The sequence below is a fragment of the Urocampus carinirostris genome, chromosome 10, assembly GCF_059441175.1.
Source record: "Urocampus carinirostris isolate Australia breed hairy pipefish chromosome 10, RoL_Ucar_1.0, whole genome shotgun sequence".
Lineage (NCBI taxonomy): Eukaryota > Metazoa > Chordata > Actinopteri > Syngnathiformes > Syngnathidae > Urocampus > Urocampus carinirostris.
Genome location: NC_142358.1, coordinates 10,430,088 through 10,446,123, shown reverse-complemented (window position 1 = coordinate 10,446,123; position 16,036 = coordinate 10,430,088). Strand labels below are relative to the sequence as shown.

The following is a 16,036-nucleotide window of genomic DNA, read 5'->3' as shown; positions in this document are numbered from 1 at the left end:
TTGCTGCTTTTTGGAGGGGGTTTATTCTCTTGGTTTTTGTTCTGAATTAGTTGTAATAGATATATTTCTATTTTTGTATACTGTTTCAGTTTGAATTGTAGTTATTTAATAATATTAAACAAAAAAAAAAACATGTTTAGTGCCTAAAATATTTATGCTGTATGTATCACTGATTTAAAAAACTCAAGTGGGGGAAGGCTCAATTAATCAATGATTATTCATTTCCAAGCAAATGTATCGGCATCAGATTGATGCCACAGGAAACTTCTAGGCATGTTAAATGTTCACACCTTTTTTGTTGTATGGAGGAAAAATAATTTCAAAGAAAACATGCTGATTTCTGATACATTCCAATGGAATGCGCCAAATTTACAACTGCATTTGTCTCCTTAAGCTTTAGTCTGAAAGGAGCTACTTGAATAACAAAGACAAATGCTGCTATCTTCCCAAGAAGTTTGAGTAGGAAATTCAGCCATTCAAAAAGACCGATGTAAAAATGAGAAGGCAGCTTTGACCTTGAAACCGTCCGAGGAAATGCTATCTTCGCTAATGGTCATCTGGCAATCGGATAAACTGCGTTACTAACCTATTAAGGCAATTTTGAAATACATGTATGTGGTCAGAAGGAATCTGGCGCATGTTCATCCATATTAATTTCTCCAATACTGCCAGAATTGTAATATGTGTGCATGCCCTTGCTGCCCATGCTTCCCTTGTTTTTCAGTGTCATTTTTTTACACAGGACATGTGGGTAAACGGATATAATGCAAGGACATACACATTGGTATGAGAGACAATTTGAGAACTAAATCACACTTGCTCTCACGAATAACATCATATTCTTACACATGCACGACTATACTATCATACAGACATAGTCATACCCATGCACAAACACTATTATACTCATGCACTACTACACTCTCTCACACATACTATTATACTCTCATACACACACTAATATACTCTCTCACACATACTACTGTTTTTTTTCTCACACAGCATTAAAATTACTATTACTACAGGGTTTTTTAAAACCTAGTGTATTGATCAACTCACCACTCATTGTTGTTTTACTTCGGATACTTTTGGTAACCAAGGCGATGTCCAGTGATCTGTGTTTGTTATATGTTATACAATTCAACATCAAACTCACAGTATCATTTTATGTGTGAGATAATGTAGTACTGTGAGTATGATAGTATGATGTGTGTGAGAATAGTTGTGTGAATAAGAAAGTATATTAAGATGCTTTACAGAGTGTAGTGGTCTGTCTGTGACAGCATAGTTGTGTGTGTATAACAGTATAATATGTGGGAGAGTATAGCAGTGTATGAGAGTATAGTAATATGTGTAAGAGTATAGAAGTGTGTGTATGAGAGTATACTGGTATGTGTGAGAGAGTATAGTGTATTTGACAGTGTAGTCATATGTGTGAGAGAGCATAGTAGTGTGCTATGAGAGTATGTATGGGTATAGTAGTGTTTGTGCATGGTATGACTGTGTCTGAATGAGACTATAGTTGAGCATGTGTGAGAGTACTGTATGTTATATGTGATAGCATATAGGATTTCTTTCTCAAACGGACTCTCATTCATTGTTGAAACACATACACACAAACTTAAAGGGATATAGTGTGGAAAGGCAGAACTAATTACATATGTCTCACTGAACACCCTATTTACCTCAGTGTAAAATGAATGAACGCATAACTAGGCCAGTGTTTGAAGGACTGCATGCATTCATTCAAACAAATATGTGTTTTTCTCTACTCCACCCCAGATAAGACAGTAAATGCAATCAAACACCTTTTTTCCCCTAAAATACATACAATAACTGCCAAAGCAGAAAATACCACGTATCCATCTAACGTCGTAGTCAGTTGGGCACACTGTGCATTATAACTGTGACCTTGACTAGACTGCTACTGTTTTTCTGGCTCCTATTTGTTCTGCTGTAAGAGCAAAGATCAATTTAAGACTTGTGTGTCTGAGGGTGTTGTGGGTTCTGCTCGAGTTTAAGCCCTGGCCATGTAATGCAACCCCAGTCATGTCCCTATGAATATCCCTTGAGTTTTGGAAAGAAAACCGGAGAATGAATTGGTGAAATGGGAGAAGTTGACAGGAGACAGGTCACATGAATTCAAAACACTCATTAAATCTCTTCCTTGGGAATATGTTGTTTTCAACACATGGGTGTGTCAAAGAGTAACACTTATTTCTATGAGTATTCAAAAAGACAATGCCCTTTATTGTTGCTGTAGACTAAACAATTCAGTGGAGCGCCCATTGCTCAAATTTGCATTTGTAGGCGTGTTTTACAAAACTTGAAAACATTTCTTTGACCGACATTTTTGGGAAAAGGGATTTTTTGAAGGACTAGGCAAAAATCGAGGGAATGCATACGTCCATACAAACAAACAAGATGAGTACAACAAGTCAAAAGTTCAATGATACGTGTGTCTTGCTGACAGGGCCAAATGGACTTTGAACCGCGACTAATGCACAAGTCCTAGGTTGTTATATTTATGTTTGACTGTTCAGTTCCAGATTATAATTAATGTTGAATCTAATCAGTGACAGCTGTTACAAGAGTCCAAATTTACTTATGAGCAGTGAGAGAAACATTGAACAGTTCCCTGGAATGAAAGCAGCTACAACAAGATGGCCGGAAAGTCAAACAAACCGTTGGCAAAATAATGAGCAGCTGACTAATGAACGTACCACCCACAATGGACAACAGGCTGCACGATATTTGTTCAGCAGAGCTTGATGACACGTTCAAATTGTTGAGATAGATACAGCAAATTGAGGCTGTTTATTCGCCTGTTTTGCTGTACAATCAACACACCGTCAGCAGTACGGAAGTGTATTATTTTCTGTAAGTAAAAATCAATGGACTTCAGCAGTGCTGTCATTTTTTACAACCACTAAAGTCAAAAAGTGATTGCATAATTACGATGTTTACATTTTGACTCCCCTATCAGGAGCTAATGGTTACCACATGCTTTTAAAAGGATGGTCGAGTCATCAAGTGTCTAAGATGTTCTATGCTGCCCTACTCGTCTAAACATTGCGTTTGTGGAAAATAAATTCAAGAGGAAATTTTACAGTAATGATAATATCTGTTGGCAGATATTTTAATTATAAAAATAAAACTTTTCTCATCCTGTATTTTGAAATATTTTTTATATGTTTTTATCTTACTCATTTTTTATTGTTATTATTTATCTGGTTAAATCACACCCACAAACTAAGGTTGAAATCACGGAGGAAAGAAAATGGTCATGTTCCTGCACTCAGGGTCCTGTGTCTCTGTAGGTTCCCTCCTATCTTTCTTGACCTTATTAGGCCATTATTAGGCCAGACACTCTGTCTCCTTGGCTCGATGCTAGTTTGTTGCAACAAATAGAAAAAATGATTTAGCTTATTTTCAGGCAGAAGGAATTTTCTTAATTCAAAATAACTGTTTCGGAGCCTGACCAATAGACAATATGTGCGTTATGTATTAACTGAATGTAAATTGAGTATTTTCTTGCTGATCACTTTACCGTTTATTCTTTATTATTTAACTTCTGAACACGGAAAATATCAGAGTTGTCATAGTCAATAGGAATGTAGGCCCAAATAAATACATTTTTAAATGTTCACTGACAAATATTAAAATTATGCATGATGGGAAAAATAAACAAATGCATTTCATTATTTAAAACGCTGAATTAGACTTTTGAAAGAAATGAAACTGAAGTTTATACAGATTAAAAAATAATAGGGGTTATACACGAGTGCACAATATGCACATATAAATACGGTATGAATTGAAAAACTGAAAATGCAATAGCACTAGCTCATAGTTTGTTTTTAGAGAAAAATACATGATTGAAAAAACAGCGAGTGCAGAAAAAGGTAACCTGCTATAGGAATGTTGTATTGGGAAAACATTTTCAATGGAGTGGTGACAAACAAAGGGGGACTGGGGTCAAGAGCGCCAAAAAAAACAACAAAAACAAATGATTTTAGTAGTACCTTACCATTATCCATCTATCCATCCATCTATTATCTGCACCGCTTATCATCAGTAGGAGGTGCTGGAGCCCATCCCAGCTGTCTTCGGGCACTGGGCAGGGGACACCCTGAACTGGTTGCCAGCCAGTCGCAGGGCACACAGAAACAGACAACTCATTCGCTCATTCGCACCTAGGGACAATTTGCACCAGCCAATTAACCTATAATGTAGGTTTTTGGAATGTGGGAGGAAACTGAAGGGCCCAGAGGAAACCCACGCAAGCACGGGGAGAACATGCAAACTTTGCACAGGAAGGCTGGTAGCTGAATTTGATCCCATAACCTCAGAACTGTGCCACGGAAGCGCTGATTTTATTTTTGGCTGAAAATGTAATGCATATATGCACCAATCATTCGGTATAAGCATAAACGAAGGCATTTTTTGTCTGTCTTTGCAGCTACGTACCAAACCACCCACAGCCCCATACGTATCCGCTGCCCAGTGGTTGTCAAACACAGTCCTAGGTTACAAAAGCAGATCCACCTCAAAAGGTTTGGTATTCGAAAGAACAGCAACATGATTGGCTGGAAGGGACAATTACATAAACTGTTCATAAAAGTCAAAACAACGAACAACATTGAGAAATAATAGCCTGAATCATGAACTGGCATGCTCTGCAATCTCCTTAGCAGGTTTCCAATATCATGAACAGAATACACAAATCAGTAGCATAATTAACTCGAGGCAGAAGGATGGAAATCTAGAAGGAGAACAGTTATGCATTGAAAAAAGTCCTCTTGAGACTTATATCTGGTAGAATCCAACGTCTGCACCACGAAAAAAGCAGTTGTATAAAGCAGATCTAAGGGATGCATTCCTCCAGGGTGTAAATTAGGGCCAAGAACATACAGTAAATGCTTGCTCTGCAGTAACATGGGATTTGCTCCTTATGATTTACACACGGCCAAATCCTTTAGACATTTTTTTTGTTGGGGAAAGAGGCATGAGCACAATAAATCGGTATTAATCATCGTGGCCTTCCTTTGCTGACCTGAAGGAGCTGCTTCAGTGAGACGAGAGCTCCTGTTTCGCACTAATCACCCTAGGGTCCGGGCCCAATAATAAAACATACAAACTCACTCAGATGTGTATGCAGCTTACACACAGCTGTTTTCTTGGACGTTTACTGTGCCGGAACATCTGGAAAATGACTTAACTGGTGGTTGAAAAAAGGGGGAAACTCCAGTTTTTCATCAGCGTACCCATATCCCCTCTGACTATGTAATATTTTCAAATCATCCAACAAGGTGCAACAACAGAAATGGAATAAAACCGGTCAAAAATATTGGGTTACCCAGACAGTTTGATGTTTTCCATGAGAAAGTCACATTTATTTATCAAATTAATTGTCCAATGTCTGTGTCTGTGTTCTCCAGTCTCTCGGTATCACCCCTCCACCCCTTCACTGGTGTTTTGCGGTTACCCTTGCTCTAATATATTTGTCCTTTTGTTTGGTTGTGCAGCAGGGTCTCTCACTTCTCTTTGTACTCTGGTTAGACCCTGAATGTGCTGTTTTTTGAAGGGAGTAGAACACATCGTTGTATAAGATCGAATACTCCACATCACTAAATCCAAAGAAGTCCTACTCAACTTGACTCATCATCAATGGAGACTGTGTGTAGAAAGTCCACTTCTTCAAACTTCTGGGTGTACACATCTCCGACAACTTCACCTGGTCTGCCGACACCTTTGATGGGCTTTGGTGGGGGAAGGCCCAGCAGCGACTCCACTTCTAGGGGGATCTAAGAAGGAATGACTTGGAACAGAAGCTGCTGGTGTCCTTCTATAAAGCCACAAGGGAGAGCATTCTGCCATGCGGGTTCACCGCCATTCTGGTGCTATTCTGGTGCCATTCTGGTGCTATTCCGTTTAATCACACCCACAATTGTGACGCTCCAGATACTCAACTACCTCAAAGGAATGTCAATTTTATAGCTTCTCTAACCAGCTACACCAGGCATGTCAATAGCCCGGCACAAGGGGCAGTTATGCCCCCCCAATCAATTTTTTTTCTGGCCGACAGCCTCTGTCATTAAATTTAAAAATATGTAATCTTGACCACCGCTTAAAATACATTTGTACAAAAACTAAACAAAACAAAAAAACAAGATCACCATTTCACCAGATGATGGCAGTAGCCCTTTCGCCACCTTGCCCATGGCTATCAGTGAGAATTTAATCCCCCCCAAATTCCAACATGGCGACTGTAAAATTAAGAAAAGGAAAGTTGACTGTGAGGGCCGCCACTTCCAGGACAAGTGGAAATTGGAGTATTTTTTCACCAAATTCTGAAACAACTGCGTCTGCCTAAATTTGCCAAGAGACCGTGGCTTTTTTGGAAAATTTGGTACTTAAAATGTGACAGAGTCAGACAAAATTGCATATAATAAACACAACATGTAGTCCATCGTATACCAGGCCCTTGCAAGGATACGATTTGCAACTTCCATTAAAGTAGAACCAATCTCAGTGAATTTAGTTGCATACTATATGAAATACATCGCCATCCATAATTAAAATTCATGATTCCTCTTCTACAGCGAATTATGCGCAATGGGCGGCCAACTTCACAGCAAGCGCTTGTTAAAATTTCATCTGGTCGAATATGCACAAGTACATGTTTTACTGAGTGGTGCTATGGCTCATTGAGCCGTGATCCAGATGGATCAAGTGCCACTGTGTCTCTCTTACTTAAATTGCATCGGCTGTCAGTGTAAAAAGTTGGAGAAATATATATATTGTATAGAATACAGCTGCATTATTGACGTGAGAAACAATATTACACCCTTAGATTGAATATTTACCCATTTATGATATTTGGTCCAGTCCATCTTCTAAGTTAGGGGTGAGCACACTAAGGCCCGGGGACCACCAACAAAAATGGTTTTATATAATAGTAAATAAAGTTCTACTAAATAAAAAAGTCGGGTGCAAGCCTTAGCCCCATTGTCCCTTTGTGTGTCTACTACAGAAATACAACTAGTCAATATAAGTCTTGTTTATTTGTACAGTAATACCTTGGTTTTTGCTGGGGTTTACGTTCCAAAACGTACGGCAATAGTCAAAATCTGCAAAATAAAATATTTTATTTATTTATGTATTTATTCAGTAAAAAAAAAAAAATACAGACTTAATTATTTGTTTAACAAATACAAGTACTTTATTCGATAAACATGTTTTTCTACAAATAATTTCTGTACTGTCAAATTCTAATCTTAAAAATAATGCTGTTTCATTGCACAACTGTATGAATTAAACACCCGATTCACTTTAATATACGTTATACTTTGGCGCCATCATGTGGACATTATGGATGTGGTTCCGGAGTGTGTTTAGTTGGGAGAGAGATCCAACTTCATTGGGAATAGAAAGCATCTTCCTCTGTTTATCCAATCAGAATGCATAACCCAATGCACAATGAAATTTCTCAAAGTATCGAAACTGCTGTAATTAAACCCTGATACAGTAAGAGATTACTGTATAGCAATTATCACAAAATGTCTAAGGGATGCACAGACCAACCATGACAACATCTCCTGATCTGAAACCTACATGAGGGGAAGGAAAAACTTAAATACCCTAACATGAGGATAATTAAATTACTTTGGGTACAGAAATACTACATAAAAACTTTGAAATTACTACAAAAATAAAAATTAAATTTAGTGCTTAAAATTAGCGAGCTAATATATAATTTTGCTTCGAATCTGGAAAGAAAACAAGTACGACGGATATGTTACAAAAATACTACAGCAATACTTTAATACCACAGATATGGTACCAACATACTACAAATGTATTAAATTCAGTGCATTTAAACAGGGACCCTAATATATGATTCTGTTATAATTCCAAAAAGAAAAAAAGAAAAACAACAGATATTCAATACTACAGTAATACTAGAATACAAAAATACTAGTACAGAAATAATACAAACATCAAACATACCACGAATAAACTACAAAACTAAATGTCACGGTTGCCATGGCGCCCAATTGGCCCCCCGCAGTGTGGCGCCAACTTCTGTCACGGTTGCCATGGCGCCCAATTGGACCCGCCCGTGGGCGCCAGCTGTAGCTTGTTGACAGATTGTCTACCTGTCAGTATTTAAACTCTTTTCTTCCAGTCCCCTTTTGTCAGTCCGTCTGCGAATCTCCGTTTTTTTACACGGTAAGCCCTTTTTCGCCTGTCCTGTGTTTGTGCTCTTGTTTTTCTCCCGCTACGATCTGTTTAATCACGACCACGTCTACTCTCCTCTCCTGGTTTTTGACTTTTTTCGGTTCCCGACACCGCCATTGCTCGTCACGGAAATCCCACTTCCGCGTCTGAGCAACTTACTCCCCGCGACCATCGATCTCCGGATCGTGTGTGCGCTCCTTTCCCTTCTCCCCAATAAAACTGTGAGTAACGTTACGCAAGTGGGTCCTGTTTCCTGTTCTGGTCGTGACACTAAATGCCAAAATTAATGCTTAAAAGTGGGACTGTATGTGTCATTTTGCTTTAATTCTGAAAGATATACTAAATAAATACTAAAAATACTACTTAAAAATGCAACTACAGTAAAACTACAAAATACTGCTACAGAAATTCTACTATGGAAATACTAAAAAAATACGAAAAGAAACACTACAAAAATACTACAGAAATGCTACAGATCTAATTAGAAAATGAAGTGCCTCAAACAAGGAATATATTATTTTGCTTTAAATCTGAGAAAAAGAAAAAACATTACACTAATTCTACAAACTTACTACTACAGTAATAAATGTATTCATACTACAGATACACTACAAAATACTCCAACTTTACTTAAGTAGTTATCAAATTTAGTGCTTGAAAACTGAAACCGTATATACCGTATAGTTAAGTCGTGACTTTTTCCCCAAGCTTTCAACTCTCCGGCTTATGCCATGATGCAGCACCCAAGCAGTAAAGGTAAGAGTGAGACACGTGGAGTATATGTGTCGAGGAAGACACAAGTTAATTGTATCTTCGCGCTTTGTGCATGAATAAAACAAGCATGAACAGACCCTCATCATGGAAAACGTGCCAATCGAAAGAGGAGGCCTAACTACCATATTGGGAATAATTTTACGAGTCTGTTTATTTGTAAACTGAATTAATAAAGCGAAACGGACGTATTGCATGAAGCAACGTCCAACAAAGCAGCAACATTTTTAAGGTGAACTTTTTATGTGTCAGCAATAACGTGTGTTTTGGAGTAAATACTATCTTAACTGGTGACTTCGTACAGACACATATTTGTTTGTCAAAAGTCTGGCGGCCCACCAGCGGGTTGTCGGACCCTTATATACAGTACAATAGGGTCGTAGGGGGCACCGTTTCCTGTGGTGTGTCTTTGGCAAGTACATTCTGTTAGGGCCCATCCCTCTTCAGGACAATAAATGTTTCCACCCGGTCTCGAAACGGGGAACTTTCGTGTGTTAGGCGAATGTGCTAACCACTACAAAATACCAATACAAAAATACCAGTTGAGTTATACTACAAAATGCTACAATAATACTACGACACAAATACTACAAATTACTATAACAAAATTAATACAACAGAATACTACTCTACTCCTCTTTCGTGTTGTTCTTTATACACAAAATTCTCAGACCTTTTAGCTAGAACTGTCACAGGGCTTACATTCCACTCAAGGTCCCTAAATAGCGGCCAGTTTGTGCTATTTTGTTTGGACTGACACAACTTTGTCAGAGTTCATTTCCGTTGATTCTAAAGAGCTGCACAGATTCACTTCACCGTTTAGTCAGTTGACAGCATGCGGGAACCTTGCACCAAATGAACTGCCAGGCTCTGATTGAAAACAACAAGCGTTCAGCCTGGGCACTGAAAATTGAGTGTAATCCTGTTTAGTCAAGCCTGTGCGGGTTCATCTGATGCCTGAAACGACAAGAACTCCTCCTTTTCACTTCGTATGTGGGGCATCTTTAATTCTAATTTAGTGATACCCCATTAACTGGGGATATTTGCTATGAATCCAATGCAAGGAAATACAGGGTAGTAGCTATCTACGTCTTACTTGAAAATGTCATGATCATTGAATAACTGAAACGTTCCTCCCCTGAGTTTGTTTATAATAAAAACAGGACAAAGACAATAAAAATATTATGTTTCCACTTAAATAAGAACAATGAAAACTTTAACAGTATAAAATAGATAATTCTATTACAATATTCATCACCTGCCAGGAGAGGATGGTAAAATGTTTTTGTTTGGGATTTAAGTATGTCTATGTGTTTGTTTTTCTGTGTGTCTGTTGTTGTGTCTGTCTACCAAAGAAAAGGGGAAAGGGGTTTAAATATGAACACCATCTTTTACAGGCAGTCAGGTAGATTACCCTTGATGACTTGTGTAAAACGTCAAATAATTCGGACTCAGCACTTTTGGCTTTGATGACTCAGTGTTTATTTTCTCAGAATAACATTCCACCCTCTCAGACTACAACATATTTTACAGGCAGTCAGGCAGGTTATCCCAGATGTGAAACTGCCCAAAAACTTGGGATTTTTGGTTTTGCTGACTCAGCTGCTTTTCCAGAAAGGCATTCTACCCTGTGAGAACAAGTTTGGCCTAGATCAAAATATTGCACAAGCTATCATGTAGGTCACTCTAAAGGTGAAAATGTCAAAACAAAATGGACTTACCAATGTTGGTTTTAATGACTTAGCAGTTTTTCTGTGTTTGTGCTCTTGTTTTTCTCCCGCTACGATCTGTTTAATCACGACCACGTCTACTCTCCTCTCCTGGTTTTTGACTTTTTTCGGTTCCCGACACCGCCATTGCTCGTCACGGAAATCCCACTTCCGCGTCTGAGCAACTTACTCCCCGCGACCATCGATCTCCGGATCGTGTGTGCGCTCCTTTCCCTTCTCCCCAATAAAACTGTGAGTAACGTTACGCAAGTGGGTCCCGTTTCCTGTTCTGGTCGTGACACTAAATGCCAAAATTAATGCTTAAAAGTGGGACTGTATGTGTCATTTTGCTTTAATTCTGAAAGATATACTAAATAAATACTAAAAATACTACTTAAAAATGCAACTACAGTAAAACTACAAAATACTGCTACAGAAATTCTACTATGGAAATACTAAAAAAATACGAAAAGAAACACTACAAAAATACTACAGAAATGCTACAGATCTAATTAGAAAATGAAGTGCCTCAAACAAGGAATATATTATTTTGCTTTAAATCTGAGAAAAAGAAAAAACATTACACTAATTCTACAAACTTACTACTACAGTCAGGCAGGTTATCCCAGATGTGAAAGTTTCGAGTCACTAAATAGACCATCAAAGTGTGTTTTCTTCATACGTGGCACAAATTTAACGCGTCGTCTTCTCCTTTGTCAGATTTCAAGCTGACATACTAAGTTGGACAACAAAAGACCCCCAACGGGGGACTTGAAATGAACGGGCAGACCACCTGGTGCAGGCAAAACAAAATGTCACACTCCAGGCAAAATAAGTACGCATGGAGAGTAGGGACGGGGGGGGCTTTTGTTTTGAAATTCTAAGACAACGATTGATTCAAGTAAAATGTATTGCAGACTGTTGGAAGGATTGACCTATACAGTATGTGAAAAACTGGCCAAAAGTTGACTTAGCATTTTTTTCCCCCCAGAAAGACCAGATCGACATTGCAAATCAAGGCAGTCAAATAGATTACCACAGCCGGAAAACTGCTGGGGGAAAAAAGCTATGCTTTTTTTATTTTGCTGTGTGAGCAGCTTTCCCAAAAAGACATTCTACTCTCCCAGGACAGAAAAGGTTTTTCCATGATCACAATCTTTTACAAACTATCAGGTAGGTCACCCTAGTGGTGAAAATGCCAATGACCCTACCAAAAAGGGAAATAAAACCCAAAATGGCCTAGTGTCTTAACATGGGTTACACTCAAACGCCATAAAGCAGTTCTAGTTTGAAAATAAGTCAGTAGTGCAAATAAATGGTAACCACAATTGGAATTAATTTGAAAGTTGTAAAGTATATGTAATATTACGGCCCACTGTAAACATTATAATAGACATAGTTAAATTTGGAAAACAGCATTGGTATTAAGTCAATAGTTTTGATTTGATCCATGTACTCACTCAGTATCGATATCAATATTTGGAAAACACCAGCCCACCTTTACACATTTCTATTTTCCTGTGTTGCAGAAATTGCACACCTGTGTCTCAGTCTGAGTTTGTATTCCAGACCCTTTTTCCTCAATTTTGCTGGAGTGAATTCAAGTTAAGGGTCTTAAACTCATTAGTTGGGGCACCTTCTAATCCGTTACAAACAAACAGGCAAACATCCAAGATTAATGGCACCTCAGTGGCTAAGAAAATGGTTGGCTGAGATTTACTGTAAGGCTACTTTATAGCTCCACACTTTCCCACACGGACACATCTCCTCTATATTTATGTGTGGGAGGAACTTTCGAACTGACCGTTATTTTACCTCCGTCTTAAACTATTGTTCAGCTTGTCCCTCAGTCTTTTGTCTTTCCCCAGTACTCTTCTATCAAAGCCTACAAACGTAGCATAGAGGAGGGGGCTGAGTTTACACGGCAGACGATGCCAGGGTACTCTTCTGGCCACCAACCAGTGAGCATTCCAGCATCCCAACACGATGCTTTCAGCCAACTCCAATAAGAGGCACCAGCAGACAAAGGCTGCCTGGCTCCCACTACCTTAAGATGTTAACGGTTTTGGCAATGACATCATAATTCCACATCCAGTAGAATGAGTCAACCCAGGCTGAGTGTGTGGGCAGGTGATTAGGTAAGTGTGCGATTGGGTGTCACTAAGATGCTTGTGTCTGAGAACCAGCGTGAACTTGAACACTATTGAGTTTTAATTGAGCGAGTTTTTAAAATATGTTTATTGGATCAACCCAGTGGTGAGACATCATAGCCTGCAAGGCCTTCTCTGCTGACCTGAAAATATCTTAATCGTGTGGTGTTGTTTATATTTTGTCCATGAATATTTGTGAAATAATTCAAAATGTTCTGTAAGCTTCCTTGCATTGCTTTCCGCCTGGTTGCGCTGCTTCCATCTGTGTGCTTATATATTTAAGAATTTAACCGATCATATGTCAGCCGTTACTTGTTACCTGGGTCAGAAATCTACCTGGCGTCCTTCACAATCAGTTCTGCAGGCTCTGAGGCATAAAAATAGTGCTGAAAAAAGCTGTCATTTTAGCAATTCAGATCATGAGTTGGTGGAGCCAGGACTTTCTAGAAGGCCAAGGAAAATGTAAGAGGTTTCACAAACTACTTTTGGCAAGAGGGCAGTAGCGGAAGTGTCACAACTAAAACGTGAAGAAAAAATTCCTGTGTAACGGACATTATCTGCCCTAAATCAAATAACATATGCATAAAACATAAAACATATGCCAGAAATGGACAGGCTCGACTTTCAACATTAGCTACAATGACGATAGAAACAAACCTCTTCATGGAACTGAAAGTCATGGAAAAACTGTACGACAGAGTAATTGAAATATTCTTAAGTAAGGCAAAGAAATGAAATTGGGCACAAATAAAAATGTTTTTTAGCTAAAAGTGGCTTTATTCTTGAATTAATTTGCTATTTTATAAGGTTGTTATTGATGCTTTTTATGTGTGTCACAACTGTGGCTGCAGTAAATGTTTTCTAACCATAAAATAGATATTGAGAGTTGGATTGAATCAGATGTAGCACTACTGAAGATCTAGGTGTGAAATGCACGGCCTGCCACGGGATTTACCTGACTGTGCTAAAACGACAGCCTTACATCCAAGATCAGCAGTGTCAGGAGTAACACATTACAACGGAATGCAATTATCTTTCTCGAGAACGAGTACTATAACGTGTTTTTTACAACCTTTTGTAACTGTACTGTCATTATAAAATGCATGTTATTATTTGTTACTACGCTACTTTATACTTTGGCCATTTGGCAGTTGTTGTTTCGGAACGCTGAATGCAACAAATGACGAAGGCTAGAATGTTTTTATCCACCTCCAAAGTACAACTGAATTCAATTACGAGGCTCAGTCATTTCTCTCTACTACTAGTACTATGTTGTGATATTCTTCCTGTATATACTCACTGCTAAGCCACATTTACAACTATTAAATAGAATACTGAAATCCAGAGGTAATTTTATATGCGCATACGTAATTGGTTATGTATCACCAGTAGCGAATAGAAGCGGTGCCTCCGGAGGGGACATGCCTTATACAGGAACAACAATATCAATGGGGCAAACGTGAGCACCAAATTTACAGTAAGACTGCTGGAATTTGGTCTGTTTATTTGTGAAATTATTTTTTTCTAATACTCCATGCCTGGGGCAAAACAAAAAAACATCTTGGATATTGCCCAGAAATTGATAAGAAATATTCAAGGCTTTGAAAACAAAAGACAAAATGGATATGTAGGGTCTCAACTGTTAGTTAGCACGCTCTTAAGTATTGGACAAGTTAGGAAATATGAAGGCTCAAGATAAATTGAATAGCCGCTACTTTTTTTCCTCCATTTTAAACACTGCAGCTTTAAACACGTCAGTTCTTACTCATTTCCTGCTCTCTTGCAGCCTGATAGAGAATATGGTTTCCATTTATTTATAGTATAAGTTTAGATAGAAATGACAAAGGGACACATTTCTTCATTTGAAATACTCAAGAAATTATGGGCAGGCCGGATTCAAACCTCCAACGGGTCGGGTCCAGCCCGCGGGCCGTATATTTGACATGGCTGTATTTTGTGTTCTTTGAAACCGTTTATTCACATAATTTCGAAGTGCAATGCTATGTGTGGATAATACAACAATTTCCCTTTATATAAGGTTACCCTTTATAATCTCCAAGTGAATCAATGCCCAGTGTAGACTGTCTTCAGACTGCTCATTAAAGCGGCTCTGTGCTCTGAGGGGATGACAGACATAAAACAGGTGGACGGTGCAAACAACCGGTCCCTTTGTATCACCGAGTATTTGAGCAGGATTGTTAAATTCCAACTGAATGCAAATCTATGAATACAGATACCTCAAGTCATAATGTAGTAACTCATGGGCTGTAATTCCTGTGTGAGAAAGTTGATTACAAATCAACAGTGTTACAAAGGAACCCGTTCCTGGAACGCAATTACTTTTCTGCGTAACAAGTAATGTAACGATGAAACTCTGCTGCTGTTACTACACTGTGTGTTACTTCCCTAATTATTAAATGCTAAATCGTGGATCACAGTGTCCTTTAAATGCTCAACACTCTTGAATGTCATGACCAGAACAGAATCAGGACCAAATTGCGTAACGTTTACAACAAGTTATATTGAAAGAAAGAGGAAAGGCTGTGCCCACGATCCGGTGCTTGCCGGACGCGGGAAGCAAGTCGCTCTCACAATCGGATTGTGATCCGAATATGGAAGTGGATCTTCCGTAGCGGGCAATGGCAGTGTCAGGGACGGGAAAACAGGTCGACAGCCGGGACAGGTGAACAGAAACGTGGTTAGGGTCAGAAACGGGTGGCAAGCCGGGACAGGAGAGCAGACGTGGTCGGGATCAAAAAACAGGTCGTAGCCAGAGACAGATGGGGGAATCAAGAACGAACAGGTGGAAAAATGGGAGCAAAAACGGGACAGGCGGGAGTCAGGGTCAAAAAGGCTTACCTTATATCAACAGAGGTTTGCAGACAGACTGACAAAAGGAGAGTGACAGGACAGGGTTTAAATAGGGACAGGGAGCCAATTAGATAGCCCGCAGCGGCTGGCGCCAAATGAGCGGACGCAGGTGATTCCAATCGGTAATCATGACATTGAATCACTCACGTTGACACGTACAACCCTGAATCCACAAGCAATAACCCTAGTGGGCATATTTATACCTACCTACAAAGTACAACTAAATACAATTACGGCGGCGCTGTCTTAAATTCAGAATATGAGGTTGATGAACTTCTACTTTTGTGCTTA

At 38.9% G+C, this 16,036-nt stretch overlaps 1 protein-coding gene across 1 annotated transcript in view; it reads right to left on the bottom strand.

Annotated features, from left to right (window-relative positions):
• fat3a (FAT atypical cadherin 3a) overlaps positions 1-16,036 on the bottom strand; it is a 228,471-nt gene that overhangs the window by 174,350 nt on the left and 38,085 nt on the right. The gene's annotated exons all lie outside the window — the stretch shown is intronic.